Source organism: Bos mutus, chromosome X (genome assembly GCF_027580195.1).
Source record: "Bos mutus isolate GX-2022 chromosome X, NWIPB_WYAK_1.1, whole genome shotgun sequence".
In the NCBI taxonomy this organism is placed as follows: domain Eukaryota; kingdom Metazoa; phylum Chordata; class Mammalia; order Artiodactyla; family Bovidae; genus Bos; species Bos mutus.
Window position 1 is genome coordinate 21,396,928 of NC_091646.1, and position 20,910 is coordinate 21,417,837.

The window sequence follows — 20,910 nt, forward strand, 5'->3', positions numbered from 1 at the left end:
AAAGTAATGCTCAAAATTCTCCAAGCCAGGCTTCAGCAATACGTGAACCGTGAACTTCCTGAAGTTCAAGCTGGTTTTAGAAAAGGCAGAGGAACCAGAGATCAAATTGCCAACATCCGCTGGATCATCAAAAAAGCAAGAGAGTTCCAGCAAAACATCTATTTCTGCTTTACTGACTATGCCAAAGCCTTTGACTGTGTGGATCACAATAAACTGTGGAAAATTCTGAAAGACATGAGAATACCAGACCACCTGACCTGCCTCTTGAGAAACCTATATGCAGGTTAGGAAGCAACAGTTAGAACTGGACCTGGAACAACAGACTGGTTCCAATAGGAAAAGGAGTACGTCAAGGGTGTATATTGTCACCCTGCTTATTTAACTTCTATGCAGAGTACATCATGAGAAACGCTGGGCTGGAAGAAGCACAAGCTGGAATCAAGATTGTCGGGAGATATATCAATAACCTCAGATATGCAGATGACACCACCCTTATGGCAGAAAGTGAAGAGGAACTACAAAGCCTCTTGATGAAAGTGAAAGAGGAGAGTGAAAGGTTGGCTTTACTATCTTGAGAAAGAAGAATGGAACTGGAGGAATCAACCTACCTGACTTCAGGCTCTATTACAAAGCCACAGTTATCAAGACAGTATGGTACTGGCACAAAGACAGAAACATAGATCAGTGGAACAAAATAGAAAGCCCAGAGATAAATCCACTCACATATGGACACCTTATCTTTGACAAAGGATTAAAGACAATCTCTTTAACAAGTGGTGCTGGGAAACCTGGTCAACCACTTGTAAAAGAATGAAACTAGAACACTTTCTAACACCATACACAAAAATAAACTCAAAATGGATTAAAGATCTCAACGTAAGACCAGAAACTATAAAACTCCTAGAGGAGAACATAGGCAAAACACTCTCTGACATACATCACAGCAGGATCCTCTATGACCCACCTCCCAGAATATTGGAAATAAAAGACAAAATAAACAAATGGGACTTAATTAAACTTAAAAGCTTCTGCACATCAAAGGACACTATTAGCAAGGTGAAAAGGCAGCCTTCAGAATGGGAGAAAATAATAGCAAATGAAGCAAGAAACAACTAATCTCAAAAATATACAAGCAACTCCTACAGCTCAACTCCAGAAAAATAAATGACCCAATCAAAAAATGGGCCAAAGAACTAAACAGACATTTCTCCAAAGAAGACATACAGATGGCTAACAAACACATGAAAAGATGCTCAACATCACTCATTATCAGAGAAATGCAAATCAAAACCACTATGAGGTACCATTTCACGCCAGTCAGAATGGCTGCGATCCAAAAGTCTACAAGCAATAAATGCTGGAGAGGGTGTGGAGAAAAGGGAACCCTCTTGCACTGTTGGTGGGAATGCAAACTAGTACAGCCACTATGGAGAACAGTGTGGAGATTCCTTAAAAAAAACTGGACATAGAACTGCCTTATGATCCAGCAATCCCACTGCTGGGCATACACACTGAGGAAACCAGAAGGGATAGAGACACATGTACCCCAATGTTCATCACAGCACTGTTTATAATAGCCAGGACATGGAAGCAACCTAGATGTCCATCAGCAGATGAATGGATAAGAAAGCTGTGGTACATATACACAATGGAGTATTACTCAACCATTAAAAAGAATACATTTGAATCAGTTCTAATGAGGTGGATGAAACTGGAGCTTATTATACAGAGTGAAGTAAGCCAGAAAGAAAAACACCAATACAGTATACTAACGCATATATATGGAATTTAGAAAGATGGTAACAATAACCCTGTATACGAGACAGCAAAAGAGACACTGATGTATAGAACAGTCTTATGGACTCTGTTGGAGAGGGAGAGGGTGGGAAGATTTGGGAGAATGGCATTGAAACATGTATAATATCATGTATGAAACGAGTCACCAGTCCAGGTTCGATGCACGATACTGGATGCTTGGGGCTGGTGCACTGGGACGACCCAGAGGGAGGGTATGGGGAGGGAGGAGGGAGGAGGGTTCAGGATGGGGAACACATGTATACCTGTGGCGGATTCATTTTGATATTTGGCAAAACTAATACAATTTTGTAAAGTTTAAAAATAAAATTAAATTAAAAAAAAAGGAAAGGAAAGAAGAAATAAAGGAAACTATTTGTAAAGATTTAAGTTAGCTCTCTAGAAGAATATCCTGGGTTTACAAAGGCAACAGATCCTCATCCGGCAAATTTTCGTGAACCAGAAAAATCCTTGATTTTAAGGATTGCTCAAGTGAACTCTCCCTCTGAAGGTGAAGGGTGTGAGTCAGAGAGGCTGTATCCAAGATCCTATCTCCATGATTCTTCCTAAAAAAATTTTTTTTTCTGTTGAAAAAATGACATAAAATTTACCATTTAAAAGTGTACATTTCAGTGTCATTAAATACATTCATATTGTTGTATAACCAAAAAAAAAAAGAAAGAAAGAAAGAAAGGTTGGCTTTAAGCTCAACATTCAGAAAATTAAGATCATGGCATCTGGTCCCATCACTCCATGGGAAGTAGATGGGGAAACAGTGGAAGCAGTGTCAGACTATTTTTTCTGGGCTCCAAAATCACTGCAGATGGTGATTGCAGCCATGAAATTAAAAGACACTTACTCCTTGGAAGGAAAGTTATGACCAACCTAGACAGCATATTAAAAAGCAGAGACATACTTTGCCAACAAAAGTCTGTCTAGTCAAGGCTATGGTTTTTCCAGTAGTCATGTAAGGATGTGAGAGTTGGACTATATAGAAAGCTGAGCGCTGAAGAATTGATGCTTTTCACCTGTGGTGTTGGAGAAGACTCTTGAGAGTCCCTTGGACTGCAAGGAGGTCCAACCAGTCCTTCCTAAAGGAGATCAGTCCTGAGTGTTCATTGGAAGGGGAAGAAAAAGGGGATGACAGAGAATGAGATGGTTGGATGGCATCACCAACTCAATGTACATGAGTTTGGGTAGACTCTGGGAGTTGGTGATGGACAGGGAGGCCTGGCATGCTGCAGTCCATGGGGTCACAAAGAGTCGGACATGACTGAGCAACTAAACTGAACTGAAGCCACTACAAAACATTAAGTTCATGAATGGGAAGGGGGTTTCCAAGACCCAAAATTATTTTATTTTATTTTTATTATTATTATTTTTTTAATCTACAATATTGTATTGGTTTTGCCATACATTGACATGAATCCTCCACAGGTGTACACGTTTTCCCCATCCTGAACCCCCCTCCCACCTCCCTCCCCATACCATCTCTCTGGGTCATCCCAGTGCACCAGCCCTGAGCATCCTGTCTCATGCATTGAACCTAGACTGGCGATTCATTTCACATATGATGCTATACATGTTTCAATGCCATTCTCCAAAATCATCCCACCCTCGCCCTCTCCCACAAAGTCCAAAAGACTGTTCTATACATCTGTGTCTCTTTTGCTGATAAGACCCAAAATTAAAGAAAATTTTCTCAAAGTTTCATCAGGCTATTACAGTAACACCCAACACCAAACCCGGAAGTGGCTGCGAGACCTTCTCTGCCATCCACCCAGGAGCCGATGGACATGTCTGTCAAAGTGTCCATTAGGACACACCATCTACCCAACTCTCCAAATCACACCACAAACAGCCAAATACAAAGAAAGTAACAAAAACGTATGCTTTTGAGAACTTGGGAAAGGGGCCACCACGTTAAATCCTAACCAAGGTCAATGGTTGACGGAGGGCCCACAGGATAATCCAGACAATCAGGAGGTTAGGCTCATGCTTACTTTCAAGCTAGGGCTTATTCCACAAGGTTTCCATGGCCCAGCCTCCCAACATCATTATTGGTGGGCTTGCCATGACTGAAGGGGAGATTGGCCATTCCTCTTAGGTAGGTCAACTGGTGGGAAACTGTCTGTTTCAGAAGGCCCAGCTGAAGTAATGAAATCTCTGCTCCTATTCCTATGTCTTTCTATATCTTTGTCCATCCTTCAATCCCTAACTCTGCTTCTTAGGTCTTTGCATATACTTTTTCTTTGTTTTCTTGACATATTATATTTTGGAAAGTTGCATATTCAGTTAACCCAGGCCTAGGTCAGTTAATTGCCGGGAGAAATATCAATAACCTCAGATATACAGATAACACCACCCTTATGGCAGAAAGTGAAGAGGAACTCAAAAGCCTCTTGATGAAAGTGAAAGAGGAGAGTGAAAAAGTTGGCTTAAAGCTCAACATTCAGAAAATTAAGATCATGGCATCTGGTCCCATCACTTCATGGGAAATAGATGGGGAAACAGTGGAAACAGCAACAGACTTTATTTTTCTGGGCTCCAAAATCACTGAGATGGTGACTACAGCCATGAAATTAAAAGACGCTTACTCCTTGCAAGGAAAGTTATGACCAACCTAGATAGCATATTCAAAAGCAGAGATATTACTTTGCCAACAAAGGTCTGTCTAGTCAAAGCTATGATTTTTCCATTGGTCATGTATGGATGTGAAAGTTGGACTGTGAAGAAAGCTGAGCACCGAAGAACTGATGCTTTTGAACTGTGGTTTTGGAGAAGACTCTTGAGAGTCCCTTGGACTGCAAGGAGATCCAACCAGTACATTCTGAAGGAGATCAGCCCTGGGATTTCTTTGGAAGGAATGATGCTAAAGCTGAAACTCCAGTACTTTGGCCACCTCATGGGAAGAGTTGACTCATTGGAAAAGACCCTGATGCTGGGAGGGGTTGGGGGCAGAAGGAGAAGGGGACGACAGAGGATGAGATGGCTGGATGGCATCACCGACTCAATGGACGTGAGTTTGAGTGAACTCCGGGAGTTGGTGATGGACAGGGATGAATAATTCCTAATACTCAAAGGACTGGATTCTAAGACAAATTGGACCAGGAGCTTATTGTGTGCTTCCAGGTTTTTGTTCCATGATTCTGATGTTCTCCAGAACCATGCTGGGCCACTCCTTGTATCCTCACCCTTAGCAGGAATATGATAATCACCCCCCAACGTGCACACTGTATCCAGGTATTCATCTGTCATCCTCATGAATAGGTGACAAGGATCACTTCTCCTAGGATGATGTCAGATTACCTACCATCCTTCTTACTTTAAAAGGGCAGAACTTCAGTTCTGTCCTCAAGACCCTCCCCTGCCACCCACCACCTCTCATCAATGCCCAGATTACTGAGCCCAGAGTCCCACTAGGTACCTGGTGTGATGCACACACAAATCCACATCTTCATTGATGGTGCCTGGAGTCATCAACAAAGGATGATAACATCTACAATGTGAGTTTTTCCATCATACATATTTTATTGAAAAACAACATTTGACAAATTGAAAATATTTTTTACAGTCATCTGTTGCTCTCTGACATGAGTGGTACAGTACATCTTCCATTTGCCAAGACTGGTGAGATCAGCAGAGCAACTGAAACCATCTGTAAACAAGGCCTCTGGTTATATTCCCTACTGCAAAGGACCACAGAAAACTCACCACAAGGAAACAGGTTTTGGTAAAATATCAGCAAACTGGAGGGTGAACAATGGTTCTTACATATTCCTTTTCCTTGAGGTACCACTTGGCACAAGTTCCACTGAAGGATGTTCCCTTGGCCTGAGTTTGGCCCAGGGTGCGGCAATCAGAATTTGTGGGGACAGACACCTGTGGGGACCTGGTTTCTCATGTTAGGATATTGCAGGGCAAATATAAAGTTACATAAGAAAAAAAAGTTTAATTTTCCCCATTAAAAACTGACAGCAGTCCTTCACCCCTCCCTTTGTTTTAGAGGGTTACCTTTGAAAAACGTGTCAGTTCTTTCTCTGCCACTTTATATGTGTGAAAATCATTTAAAAAGCTCAATTAAGCCTGTTGCCAATTTGACAACTCAGGAATGTTCCTTTAAGGACCTGGTAGGAAAATCCTTGCAAAAGCAGGGGGAGGCTATGTAAGGAGAGAACAACTTAAGCAGTTAAAACCAGAAACTGCTAGAGCTTCTGGACACTCAGAGAAAGAAATGACCATCAAAGCAGTGCACAAGAATCAATAAAAGTGCAGGAGAAGATCATAAAAAGGTGAGGGAAGGATCTCAGGAGGATTACAGCATCCACAGAAGCAGGAGATGTTCCTTCTCAGAACTTCCTCAGGTTATGTTATTATGCAACAGTATAAAACATTATAAAGAACATTAAACATTGCACAGAACGAGCAGTGGTAGCAAAATCATCTCCTGGCAGAGAGGCCCACAGTTCACTAGGAAAATGAAATGTGAAGACCTGATCCCAGTATTAATGCCTGAATGTCAGTACAGGTCCACATTCACTCACTTCACAGCTATCCATTTGCTTTACTATTGTCTATATCACAGTTATGGCCACCCAATGGTAGTGAGAGGGAACAGGGCTATGAGACAGGAGACAGAGCCCTGAACCCATAATGTCTGCCACATGTTTCACGCCAAAGATCCTTGTCATCTCCACTGTCAGTCTTTCCTTATACTCTCAGAGCTGTCTCCTCATACTGCTGCTGGGCCCAAATTTACCTAATCAAGAGGAAGAAAAAGCCTTAAATGGGGGAACCACTGTACCCTGTCCCTCCCCAAAATGAGTTCCCCTTTCCTCTCACCACCTCTTGCAGCACAACACAACAAACATTGCATAACTGCCCCTCCACTGTGGTACTAAAAACACCTTCTTCCTTGAGATTGCAGAGAAGGTCTCCTTGAGGCAATGTCACCCCCACCAACAGGAAGACCCATATAAAAGGGAAGCCACCACCAAGCAGAAAGTCTTTCTAGCAGATACACATGGGGGGCGGGGGGAGACAGCTACAGCCTGGTGGTGTAACCCTCTCCAGCAAAAGGAAAACAAGGTCTTCATCCTCCCAGTCAGCACACTTGACTCGGGAGTTTCCCAGTCATTCAAGTTCATCAGTGCATGACCAGAAGGAAACAAACAGCCCGATTCAAGGACGGCTCATTGACAAGACCCACCTGACCTGATTTTTTCAACCAATGTGCAAGTGTGCTCAGTGGAATAGTGCCAAAAGCAAACATGGAAAGTTCTAAAAACATACACACACAGTGATGAGACACCCAACGATTCACTCTATGCCCTTGCTCTGCACAATGGCACAGAATTCTGACAACAGGTGATTGTCAGCTCTGCCCCAGAGCTTACATTACCCATGGCCTTTGCAGTACAGATGTCTGATTCAGGCTAGAGGTACCTTACCATCCAGACCCAACAATTCCCATAACCCTTGCTTTAGAGTACTCTGACAGAAGCCAGAGCCAACTTACACCCAGAACCCCTCATTTTGAATGCCCCTTGCAGCATTGAAGTCTGACTCACCACAGCTAACTTACCATCTGGCTCCAACATTTCCTATGACCCTTACTTCAGAGAAGTCTGACTCAGGCCAGAGCCAGCTGATGCCCTGAATGACAAGTTTCCTATGACCTTTGTGGCACAGAAATCTGAATCAGGTCAAAGGGAACTTAACATCTGAACCCAACATTTCCCGTGACCCTTGCTTTAGAGAATTCTGACTAAGACCATTGCCAACTTACACTCTGAACCCCACATTTTCTATGTCCCTTTGAGAGTGTAACAGGCATGAAGGCAAAGGATCTGCAAGTGGATGAAATAGCCTGCAAGTGTTAGACATTTTTTCTCTCTCCCTTAAGTAGCAGAAGGAAACAAACTACAATGTCAGATATTTTTCCCTTCTCTAAACAAATTCAAAAGGGGGATTCTTTTAAAATTCTGTTTTGCCATGATGAAACCTGGCTCCAACTGAACTTAACTTTTCTCAAACCCTGAGCTAACCAATGTGTTTTTCTTATGGAAGTGTTTTTCTTAAACTATTTTAATGAACTACGTATTTAACCTAGATTCTTTCTTCAAGTTGGTTCTGCCTAAGACTCAGAAGGGACTTGACAAGCCAGTATGTTTTACTCATGCAAATGTTCTGTTAAGCTATGTTTCAAGGGGACTATGTCTTTGCTTGGAAACCTGCCTTTCCTCAAGAGTCATGTCAATGGTTTTATGTCCCAGGACAAGTCACCTTGTGCCAATGCTATCTCAAAATGCATGGTGTGGGTGAGGAGCCTGGTGTCAGTCTCTGAGTTTTGAGACATTTCCTTTCTCTAATTAGCAGCATGCTGGTAGTGATATAACTTCCCACTAAAGACTAGCATGGGGACACTCTTTCTGTGCCCTTCTTATGTCTACATCAGAAGCTTACACTATCTCTTTCATCTTTTATAAAACTTTATTACACAAAAGCTCGAGTGATCAGGCCTCATCACTGGCCCCGACTTGAATTCCTCTCCTCCAGAGGCCAAGAAACCTGCATTCTTTCCTGGCTCAACAACAACCTTGCACCTTGGGGTACACAAGTCTGACACAGGCAAGTGCTACCTTACGACCTAGACCCAATATTTCCCATGACCCATGCTTTACAGAAGTCTGACTTGGGCCAGAGTCCAAAAAGAACATACCAAGAATAGCTGGTGACTTTTAACTGCACCTTTACAGCACACAAGGACATCTCAATAGGAGATCTGAGCTCAAACAAGTACAGTCAACATCAGTAGGTGCCTCCAAGGAGACTCTCTCGGATTACTCCTCTATGCCACAGTAATAGGAGGGGCAGTGGCCACCTTCCTCACTCTCTGCCCACCTGCAACCAGCAGGCCTCTGAAGGAGGGACCATGGTCTATATGTCATTTCATTTTTCCTGATCAGAGTGGCTCCTGCCCTTCTATGACGCTGTAACATCTATAAACCTCTCTGTAAGAGAACAGATAATGAAACTGGTTGGCCAATCAGCCATGAAATCCATTTAGTTCAACATGTATTCTCCCCTGATTGGAGAGCATTTACCTTACCAGTTATTTCTACTACTGTAAAAATACACACTGTCTTACCCCCAGATATCCATGTTGACAGGAAATGAAGTGGAGATGGAGGTGTGGGTAACCACGGACTTTTCAAGCAAATTGTTATTTAAGAAGGCTTCTCATAGCTTCATAATTAATATGACAAGATATGGGGCAAGCTAAATCCAACTCTAAGACCTCTTTACACCATATGTGGGAGGCCAGGGCCTCTGTTACCATGGCAATATAATGATCCATTCTGCATAACGAATGTCCCCTGCAAAACAAAGCTTGATCTATTTCTTACAAATAGTACTGAAATCACAGGATTTGAGAAGATTAGGAAATAAACCAATGAAAATTACTGAGGATATTCTTGCTTCTATTAATCTTCCAAAAAGTGGTGGGTGTGTTGCATTTATTAGCATCATCACCACCAAAACCACTATCATGGACACCACCATCATCATTTCCAGTAGGCTAACATGCCTCTCAAAATGATTACTGCTATCCTGATGAACTTAGTTTATGCACATAACAGTAAATCAGTATAAAAAAGAAAGATACCCGATTGCAAAGGCTTTGTCTTCAAGTGCCAAATATTTCCCATTTCTCTGTCACCCACATAAATCAGGGGCAAGCATGAGCTTGATATAGATAACTTAGACTGAAGACCTTAGATTGAAGACATTACCATTCTCAGCCAAGAGAGAACATTCAGCTATTGAGCTTGATACAGATAACCTGACACAGATAACTTCATACAGATAACTTGATACATTCATAGATTGAGCTTGATTAAGATAATGTAGATTGAAGACCTTAGATTGAAGACATTACCATTCCCACCCAAGAGAAAATATTCATCAAATACATGCCTCAGGAGGCTAAGTGACAACGCAGGCCTAGGGATCAACACCTTGAATAGCACAGAGGAGCCAGGTCACATCTGACCTATACTGAGTAGTGTCCCCTTCTCTTAAGAGTGCCAGTTCTTGAGACTGCCACTAATTGGCAAAACAATCTTTTGAAAGCTCTGCCTTATGACTGCTACCTAAGATGCTAATAGTAAGCATAAGTTCCCATGAAACAATTCACTGAGGCCTTCCCCACAGCCCCCTCCAATGAGGAGACTCAGGACGACTGCTATGTGATGGGCAGCTGGCACAAGCCTGTGTGGAAAGGAGAGAAGGGCCCACCATAATTGTTAAGTTTCACAACTCTTTTGACTAGCAAATGAGCCAGGGTTGTTCACCATCATGTCTCTTGTTGAAGGAACACAAGTTAGAAGAAAGCTTTCTCTCAGTATTATACGTTTCAGTTTGTCACCGCATGACGAAATCCACAATGACACCCATCGTCCAAAAATTTAAAGTAATTTAACCCACTACAGGTATAAACCAAGAGTATGAACGTCAATGTTCTGGGAAAAGGCCACACACTCTAGTTTCCCATCAAAAAGGAAATGTGAAATTTAAACATGGGTGGGTGAAATTCAGTTTCTGTGATGCCACCTTGCAACTTAAACTTCTACCAGTGATAAAGAGGAAACATAGTTATCTATTGAAACTGAAGGTTAGAAGGCTTTTTGAGAACATTTTAAATAGTGAACATTTCTATTGAACATTTTCTCCTCCCTTTACAAATGAGCAAATGACCTCACTTGAATGTTGATAAACTAATCACCATGAAGAAAACAAGTGAATATGTATTAGATCAGATCAGATCAGATCAGTCGCTCAGTCGTGTCCGACTCTTTGTGACCCCATGAATCGCAGCACGCCAGGCCTCCCTGTCCATCACCAACTCCCGGAGTTCACTGAGACTCACGTCCATCGAGTCAATGATGCCATCCAGCCGTCTCATCCTCTGTCGTCCCCTTCTCCTCCTGCCCCCAATCCCTCCCAGCATCAGAGTCTTTTCCAATGAGTCAACTCTTCGCATGAGGTGGCCAAAGTACTGGAGTTTCAGCTTTAGCATCATTCCTTCCAAAGAAATCCCAGGGCTGATCTCCTTCAGAATGGACTGGTTGGATCTCCTTGCAGTCCAAGGGACTCTCAAGAGTCCCTTAATAACACAATTAAGCAAAGTCAAAGGATTTCAATGCCCTCAAAAGGCTCACACCATTATAATGTATAATAAAAGGGAAAGGAAAGCATTGGGTGCTTGATTCCCTTCTGGGTTTGAAAGAAAGCAACAGCCCAAGAGTTGGCTGTTTTCTTATTTGTAACCTGCAAATATCACCCAATCTTTTAAGGGCAATTTTTGCTTGAAAACAATCTTAAACACACACAAAATGCAAAATAGACTTCCAAGGTTACAGAAGACCATGTCCAGAGTCTGTGAACAAGCCCCGAGCCAAACAAGCCATCTGTTTACTCAACTTTTAAGTCAAAATTCTCAGAATTTCTGTCCCGTTTTAAGGAAACATGTGAAGAAGACCATTCCAAAAGTTAACGAAAAAATGATATTAAACTTAAAGCCATATAAATAAAACACAAAACACCAAGGAAGCCAAGGGCTGTCAGTAGTCATAACACTGCACACACTCACTCAGAGGCTTACTTTCTCGTTTCACGTGGAAAATAACAAAAACACCCTCAATGGTTAAGAAAGGTCGCAAAAATGGCCAAGATCAACATTTGAACCAACCCAGCAATGATATATCCACCCCAAACATGCAAGGCAAAATACAAGGCAGAATCAGCTCCATGGTGACCAAAGGTCACCCGAATTTCTGAGACCCCCACACCACCCAGCCAACCACACCCACCCTTTCCTCACAGTAAGACACAAACACTACAAAACATTAAGACCATGAATGGGAAGGGCATCTCCGAGATCCACAATTAAACAAAGAAAATCTCCAAGTTTCATCAGGCTGTTACAATAACGCCCAACAGCAAACCAGAGAGACAGTCTCTGCTATCCAACCTGGAGCTGATGGACACATCTCCGAAAGTCTCCATTAGGACACATCATCTACCCGATTCTCCAAATCACACTGCAGATAGCGAAATATGAATAAAGTAAGTAAAATGTATGCTTTTGAGATCTCGGGAAAGGTTGTCGCCATGCCAAATCCTAACCGAGGAGAATAGTGGATGGAAGCCCCACACGATAATATATATGGTAGGGAGCTTGCTATGCATGCTAAGTCGCTTCAGTCGTGTCCGACTCTGTGTGACCCCATAGACGGCAGCCCATCAGTTTCCCCCATCCCTGGGATTCTCCAGGCAAGAACACTGGAGAGATTTCGGCACCTGCTGTCAATTTGTGAGTTGTACAAACAAGAAGGTGCAGCTCCCCTAGGCTTGACTACCTTGAGTATTTAACTCATCTACACTCTACTGGGTGTGTGGACCACATAACCCCTGGGTCCCTTAGCTGGATTGCATGGCCATAATTTGCACAGTGCTCCTAGGAAAGATGATCTAACAGTAGCACTGTACTTCCCATGGGAAAGATCATTATGGAGGGTGTTTGAGACCTCATGGTGTGAACAGTGTTATGCAGCAGTCCATGATGTTGCCCTACCCAGTGCAATGGCTAATTTTATATGCCAACATGACTGGGCATGGAATATCCATATTAAACATTATTTCTGGTTGTATCTGTGAGGGTGTTTCTGGATGAGATGAGCATTTGAATTGGTGACTTAGTAAAAGAAAAGACCTTCCCCAATTTAAGTGGGCATCATCCAATCCTCTAGAGAGCCCAAATGGAACAAAAAGCAGAGAAAGGAAGAATTCTTCCCAGTTTTCTTAACTTAGGGCTTTTGATAGAACATGTCTCCTCATTTTCTCCTTCTCTTCAATGAAGATTCATGCCACTATAGCCCCTGGTTCACAGGCCTACAGACTGGGACTAAATTATATCACTGGCTTCCCTGGCTTTATACCTTGTAGACAGATTGTGGAATTTCTAAACCTGCATAAATAGGAAAACTAAATTCCTCAAGATAAACCTTCTTCATATATGTGTGTGTGTGTGTGTGTATACACATAAATATATATAGAAAATGTCTCTCATTGATTCGGTTTCTTTGAATAACTGACTAAAAACCTGGAACATCGAAGACAGCTTCTGTTGTTAGATTTGGCTTCATAGTCCTCAAATAGAACTTGGAAGAAACAGCAAAATCAAATACATGAAAATTAGTTCCAAACTACAAACTATGGGTGAAGAATGGAGAAGGCAATGGCACCCCACTCCAGTACTCTTGCCTGGAGAATCCCATGGATGGAGGAGCCTGGTAGGCTACAGTCCATGCGGTCGCTAGAGTCGGACACGACTGAGCGACTTCATTTTCACTTTTCACTGTTCTGCATTGGAGAAGGAAATGGCAACCCACTCCAGTGTTCTTGCCTGGAGGATCCCAGGGGCAGGAGAGCCTGGTGGGCTGACGTCTATGGGGTCACACAGAGTCGGACACAACTGAAGTGACTTAGCAGTAGCAGTATGGGTGAAGAAACTATTATACCAGAAACAAACAGCCAGACATTGGACCAGAGGGGTTTCTTTTCCACTAGGGAACAGATGCTCCTTGGAAAGCCCAGAGAAAGATTACAGGTGAGCTCTTCCAAACTTGGGGTTGTTGGGTGAGCCTTTGACAAAGATCCAGAGGGCAGGAGAGTTGTTGCAGGCCTTCTCCAGTCATCAGTAAGAAATGATTAATCCACATGGAGAGGGACAACAATGAAGATTGGGGCCGTTGATGTGAATCGTGTCTAAGGATTTGGCAAGTCTTCCCCATGTGTTACTAGGCTTGTCCCTCTGACTGGCATCAGCAGATGCATGCATACTGGGCCCTCTCAAGCCCTGGCATGCAATGACCACTAGCACCCAGGTCCTATCTTTCAGATCACCAATGTCTCCTCAATCGGTGGTTATCATTTATTCCATTTTTTTCTTTTTTTCCCCCATTTTTTCTGTGTGTGTTACTGCGCAGTGTGTGAGCTATTAGATCCTCAACCAGGGATCGATCCTGTTCCCACAGAAGTAAAAGCACTGAGCTTTAGCCACTGGACCACCAGGAAAGTCCTGTCTTTCAGTCTTATCTCATTTATACTTCATTCCACGTTCATGGTCTGTCTGAGGAAAATAATGTCTTCTCATCTACTGTATACGGTACATGAGCTTGAGGTATGCTGTTTAGATTCAAACCACAATTACTAATCCTACCAGCTGAATATCCTTCATTGTTTTGTGTCTCAGTTTCCCCATCAGTAAAGTGGGGATACTAATAAGAACTATGTCATCAGGCTGCCATAACCCTTAGTAAGTTCGTGCAAAGTATTTAGACCAGTGCCTAACAGTCCTGAATATTCATTGGAAGGGCTGATGCTGAAGATAAAACTCCAATACTTTGGCCATCTGATGCGAAGAGCAGACTCACTAGAAAAGACCATGATTCTGGGAAAGATTGAAGGCAGGAGGAGTAGGGGCCGACAGAGGATTAAATGGTTGGATGGCATCACTGACTCAATGGACATGAGTTTGGGTAAGCTTCGGGAGTTGGTGATGGGCAGGGAAGTCTGGCGTGCTTCAGTCTCTGGGGTCGCAAGGAGTCAGACACAAATGAGCCACTGAAGTGAACTGAACAAACACACACTAAGCTTTCACGTAAAGTCATCTAGGACTGTTATTTATCACCATGCATGTCTCTGGTCAAATAAACCCTCCTTCCTGGAGAATTTATCATGCTAGCTCCACCAACAAGAGTCTAATTTCTCTGACTCTTTTCCTACTAACCATTCGTGTAACATATCCCACATCTTAGCAACATATTGGCCAGTTTGCCAGTTGTTTTGTTCCACAATTACTATTTTCACCTATGTTAATGTTTCTGTTGACTTATTAACTCTTGCACATTTTTCATGTATATATGCTGTTTTTTTAATTTTTACCCATGATTTTCCAATTCATCAACTAAGTTGCTCATTTTTTCCTGATATAATATAGCTATATACAGCACAATACATATGAGGATTCAATAGCACATAAGGAGACACTGAAATCATACCTTTCATTAAGAGATCCCCAGTGATATTCCCCAAGAGAATGTCATAAACCCCATTGTCTACTCATTGCTTTGGCAGAAGGCACAATGTGGGTGGAATCTGATAGAAGAACTGGCAAAATATACTGAAGATTTGGTTGACCATATCAGACCCATCTGTCAAGAAAAGATGCAGAAAGCTGAAATGTGTGTTGCATAAGAGTTGATGGAGAAGGTGGGAGAGAGAGGAGTTGTTTTGAAGGGTTTAGGATGAGCTAGTGCAGAGGAGCAGGAATGTGAAAGAGCATGTCATTCTCAGGGAAAAACATGTATTCTGGCCTCATAGGAGAAGACAGTTAACAATATAATCTGCAAAACATGAAGGGAAAGGAGATAAGTGGCCAAAGGCAAAGAACCATGGGTTAGATATGGTAAACTCCATTGAGATCCAATTTCTTTTCAAATCTACCATTAGGGCGTCAATGTGCAGAACAGATAAAAAGAGAGGGTCAAAAGAATATGGAGACTGAGCACACATGGCCGCCTTTCTCCAAAATCACATGAGCCTTGCTCATGCACAAGCACACCGTGTCTGCTGCCTCATGGAACAGGGCATGTCTGTGGGTGCAGGCATGTAAGGCAAGGACCTTGGAATTGCCGAAGAAGCAATATAGGCAACCATCAACCACATGTTAAACCAGGTCAAGCCTATCAGGACCATCTTGAGAAGAGGAATGACCACCTCCATTACCGCCTGGAGCAGTGCTTGAATCCAAGTGTCAGATGCATCTTGAGTTCCAGCAGCCGCACACAGAGGTTCCAAGTGATTGGCTTCCCTAGTGGAGCCCTCCAAGAACCCCCGAGCTAGGCCTCTACCCTGCCTCCCTGAGCCTGGCTCTAGCCTTAGCCCCCTTCACCTGGCTGAGGGCTGGCCTCCAGATGTCCTTGGGGATCTTCCTGCCTAGGCCATGCTTCTGGTACTTCCCTTCAGAGGGCCTGGAACCCCGCACCACCTGGTATCCCTTGCTGGGGTCAGGTGTGGGCCTGTGACCAACACAACTTGCCTTCCTGCCCAAATCTTGGATGCTCATCCTTCTGCCAAGGCATTGAGTGTCCAAATTGAAATAGTCTGCATCAGGGCTTCCACGTGCACAGGCACACACACACACACACATACTGACAAAAGGTCATTCAAATTCTCAACTTTATATGATATGTGCAAACCTTCTATGAAGATGTCTCCGAAGCTCAGTCCACTCATGAATGGAAAGAAAGAATCTGTTTCCCTGAATTCTGAATGTTAGACTTTCTAACCAACATTGTACATCTTATAGGGAAAAGGCAAGTCTTAATTTCTTTGGCTTGAATGTGTTTGAATAATATCTGGGGGCAGACTAAATAATGTTTGAATGAAAATTATACTGGATATTCACTGCACTTCTCTAACTATCCTCTGTGGATTGCCTGATCAAGAACATGGCCCATCTATAAGTTCGTCAGTGTGAGGGTGTTCTGGTAAACCTAGACTTGGGTCTGGTTTCTGTAGTGATGGCATTCTGGCTTAGGACTGTGACCTTAACCTGTGAAGTTCAGCGTAACTGTGGATCCTTAGTGTCAGAGTTGCCACCCTCCTTCTTCTCCGCATGAGGTGGGCTCCATACTGCCTAAACATAGGGCTGGACCAGGGTATGCAAATAGTCGTGGGTCATCTTCTGAGACTTGGTTCAGTCACCAAAGGTAGATCTACACCTGGAACAGTAATGGCTTCCCTAAGTTGTCCCACATCACTTGTGCAAATGAGAAGAACTCAGATCACCCATAGAAGGAACCTGACCTACATGTCTGTGCCACTGTGGGTGGAGATCAGGACAAAGTTGTAGCCTGTGTCCCTAGACTGTGTCCCTGTGATACAGAGAGATGGAAAGATAGATTGCTGGAAGGATATAGAGACAGAAAGAAGAATGCGGAGGTGGGAGGAAGGCTGAGAGGACACCAGCACTGGAATCAAGGCACAGACTAGCCTACATTTGCCTCTGTCTGGATGAGACTTGTGCCCTAGGAGCTTCTAAGATACAGCTTTCTAGGCTGAGTGCACCCTTCCTCCAAGCCTCAACAGAATCCCTTCATGCCTTGAGATCCATCCAGAATGTCATGAGATGACCACCAGTCAGTCCCAAAGTCATGGGAAAAAGGTGCTCCAAGCCTTTCAAGGCATCCCTGGGGTGGGGAAAAGAATCAGAACAAAATGCAGGAAAGGAACTCAGAATGGGCAAGTCCTTATTCATCCTTTTTTCCTATAAGCTTCCTGTCACCCATTCATTTCTCTCCCAAGTGAGACCACATTCAAGGAAAGAGGAGAGTAGAAGGCACGGACCCCCTGCTCTCTGTATGTTTGTGTTTGTGTGGAAGGGGCAGGTGAGCCATAGTGATTTACAAGATCCCTTACCTCCAACAAAATAACAGAGTTCTAAAAGTGCACACCTGGTGCAGGAGTTATGTGTACTGCTTCGTGAATGTGCCTGTGCACTGAGACCCTACTTCTCAGTGCCAGGATATCCAGGGTTTTGCAAAGGTGCCCTTGCATCATCATGTTTATCCATACATCAACAGTTATGAGGGAGATACATACAGCCTGGCCCATAAAAAGCCCTCAATAAATGGAAAAAATTATGCTCACTCCTCTCAATTCTGCACCAAGTCCAAAATCCCTTGGACTTCTATAAAACAAAAAAGGGCCAATGATTAATTAGTTAATCAATGCCTGCTGATCCTGTATTTGGAGTACGAGTGAGAAGTAGTTCCATCTCCTTGAAAATCCAAATCTCAGCATGTTTCTCTCCTGCCTGCTGACTTGGACTTGCATACTTGAATTGGGTAGCTCACATCCTAATGAATAAGTTATTCTTTAACAAGAGTACATCATAACACTGGGACAAAGAATGAAATTCCAGCTGTTTTTACACTATAGAAGACCTTCTTCAACCTCCACATACTGAGGAACCCTTTGGGTAGAAGTCACACATTGCAGCTTTGGTGATCCCTAGAGGCTGATCTGGAGAAGGCACTGGCACCCCACTCCAGCACTCTTACCTAGAAAATCCCATGGGCGGATGAGCCTGGTGGGCTGCCGTCTATGGGGTTGCACAGAGTCAGACACGACTGAAGCGACTTAGCAGCAGCAGCAGCAGAGGCTGATCACAAGATGTGAGTTGCTGAGACACGCAGCCTATACAATCTTTATGAAAACTCCAGGGAGACCCAAGCCCACCAGCCAGTGGGCATATCTTCAATCAGGACAGACTGTGACAGTCTTGCTTTCTTTTCCCCAGGAGGATGATGTCAATGAGCACAAGGTTTTAATGACTGCCCTCCACCCTCCCTGCCTCAGGCCGTCTGTGTGCCCAACCCACACCACTTCGCTACAAGGCCATGTGAGCCTTGCACATGCATGAGCCTGCCAAGTCTGGTGGCCATGTGGAAAAGGGCATGCCTGTGGATGTGCACATGGGAGGAAAGGTCCACGGATTCGCCCGAGGAGGAATATGGGCAGCCACCAACCCCATGTTGGACCAGGTCAACACCTCTCTGGACCACGTGGAGGAGAGAAACGAGCACCTCCCTGACCGCCTCCAGAGTGCTTGAATCTAACTTGTAGACACACTTTGAGTTCCATCAGCTGCTCAGGGAGGCCAGAAGCAATTGGCAGTCCCTAGTGGAGCCCTCCAAGGGCCCTGAGCCAGGCCTCAACCCTGGTTCCCTGAGCCGGCTCTAGCCTGAGCCCTCACCACCTGACTTGGGGCTGGACTGCAGATGTTCTGGATTTGTACCTGCCTAGGCCCACATTCTGGTACTTCCTTTCACGTGCCTGGCATATGCCCACCTCCTGGCATCTGCACCTCATGTCAGGTGTGGGTCTGTGACCCACCCAACTTGTCTGCCTGCAAAAGTCCTACATTTATTAGGCAGAGTAAAAAGTTATCTCAAAATTCTCTGAATTACTATTCCTGCACCATGTTGCCACTTGAATGGCTATTTCACAAAATTTTGTCAGCATGCTTAGCTCTACAAAGGGTTAATAAATTTACTATTAAAAATTTTATGCAATGTATTTAAAGTTTTGATTTTTAAATAAATTTATTTTTTATTGAAGGATAAATGCTTTTCAGAATTTTGCTCTTTTCCATCAAATCTCAACATGAATCAGCCATAGGTATAGATATATCCCCTCCCTTTTGAAACTCCTCCCTATCTCCCTCTCCATCCCACCCCTCTAGGTTGATCTAGAGCCCCTGTTTGAGTTTCCAGAGCCATACAGCAAATTCCCCTTGACTATCTATTTTATATATGGTAATGTAAGTTTCCATGTTACTCTTGCCATACATCTCACCCTCTCTTCCCCTCTCCCCATATCCATAAGTCTATTCTCTATGTCTGTTTCTCCATTGTTGCCCTGTAAATAATATCTTCAGCACCATTTTTCAAAATTCCATATATATGTGTTAGAATATGGCATTTCTCTTTCTCTTTCTGACTCAGGTCACTCTGTATAATAGGTTCTAGCTTCATCCACCTCATTAGAACTGACTCAAATGTGAACGTGAACGTGAAGTCGCTCAGTCGTGTCCAACTCTTTGCGACCCCATGGACTGTAGCCTACCAGGCTCCTCTGTCCATGGGATTTTCCAGGCAATAGTACTGGAGTGGATTGTCATTTCCTTCTCCAAGGGATCTTCCCAACCCAGGGATCGAACCTGGGTCTCCTGCATCGTAGACAGACGCTTTACCATCTGAGCCACCAGGGAATGGTGGACTCAAATGTGTTTCTTTTTATTTCTGAGTAATATTCCATTGTGTATATATACCACTACTTCTTTATCCATTCATCTGTGGATGGACATCTAGGTTCCTTCTACGTTCTAGCTACTGTAAATAGTGCTGCAAATAACAATGGGATACTTGAAACTCTTTCAATTTTGGTTTCCTCAGGGTATATGATTAGGAGGCAGATATCTGGGTCATATGGTGGTTTTATACCTAGTTTTTTTTTAAGGAATCTCCATGCCATCTTCCATAGTGGCTGTGTCAATTTACACCCTGTCCAGCATTTATTGTTTCTTGACTTTTAATGAGTGCCCTTCTGACTGGTGTGGGGTGATATCTCATTGTAGTTTTGATATGCATTTCTCTAATAATGAGTGATGTTGAGCATCTTTTCATGTGTTTGTTACCCACCTGTATGTCTTCTTAGGATATATGTCTATTTATGTCTTTGTCCATCTTTTTGACTGGATTGTTTGTTTTCTGGTATTGAGTTGTATGAGCTGCTTGTATATTTTGGAAATTAATCCTTTGTCAGTTGTTTCATTTGCTATTATTTTTCCCATTCTGTGGGTTGTCTTTTCACCTTGTTTATACTTTCCTTTGCTGTGTAAAAACTTTTAAGTTTAATCAGGTCCCACTTGTTTACTTTTGTTTTTATTTCCATGACTCTAGGAGGTGGGTCATGGAGCATCTTGCTTTGATTTATGTCATTTAGTGTTCTGCCTATGTTTTCCTCTAAGAGTTTTATAATTTCTTGTCTTACATTTAGGTCTTTAATCCATTTTGAGTTTATATTTGTGTATGGTGTTAGGAAGTGTTCTAATTTTATTCTTTAACATGTAGCTGTCCAATTTTCTGAGCACCATTTATTGAAGAAGCTGTCTTCTGGGCTTTCTATCTTGTTCCATTAGTCTATATTTCTGTTTTTGTGCCAGTACCATACTGTCTTGATGACTGTAGCTTTGTAGTATAACCTGAAGTCAGGAAGCTTGATTCCTCCAGCTCCATTCTTCTTTCTCAAGACTGCTTTGGCCATTCGGGGACTTTTGTGTTTCCATATGAATTGTGCAATTTTTTGTTCTAGTTCACTGAAAAATAATTTGGTAATTTGATAGGAGTTGCATTAATCTGCAGCTTGCATTTGGTAGTATAGTTATTTTCACAATACTGATTCTTCCTACTCAGGAACATA

The 20,910-nt window shown here is 43.0% G+C and overlaps 1 non-coding gene across 1 annotated transcript; it reads right to left on the bottom strand.

The window, feature by feature from the left end:
- Positions 1 to 19,627: 19,627 nt before the first annotated feature.
- On the bottom strand, positions 19,628 to 19,699 carry TRNAR-ACG (transfer RNA arginine (anticodon ACG)). The gene has a single exon. It is a non-coding gene; the product is annotated as a tRNA-Arg (tRNA).
- Positions 19,700 to 20,910: the final 1,211 nt, after the last annotated feature.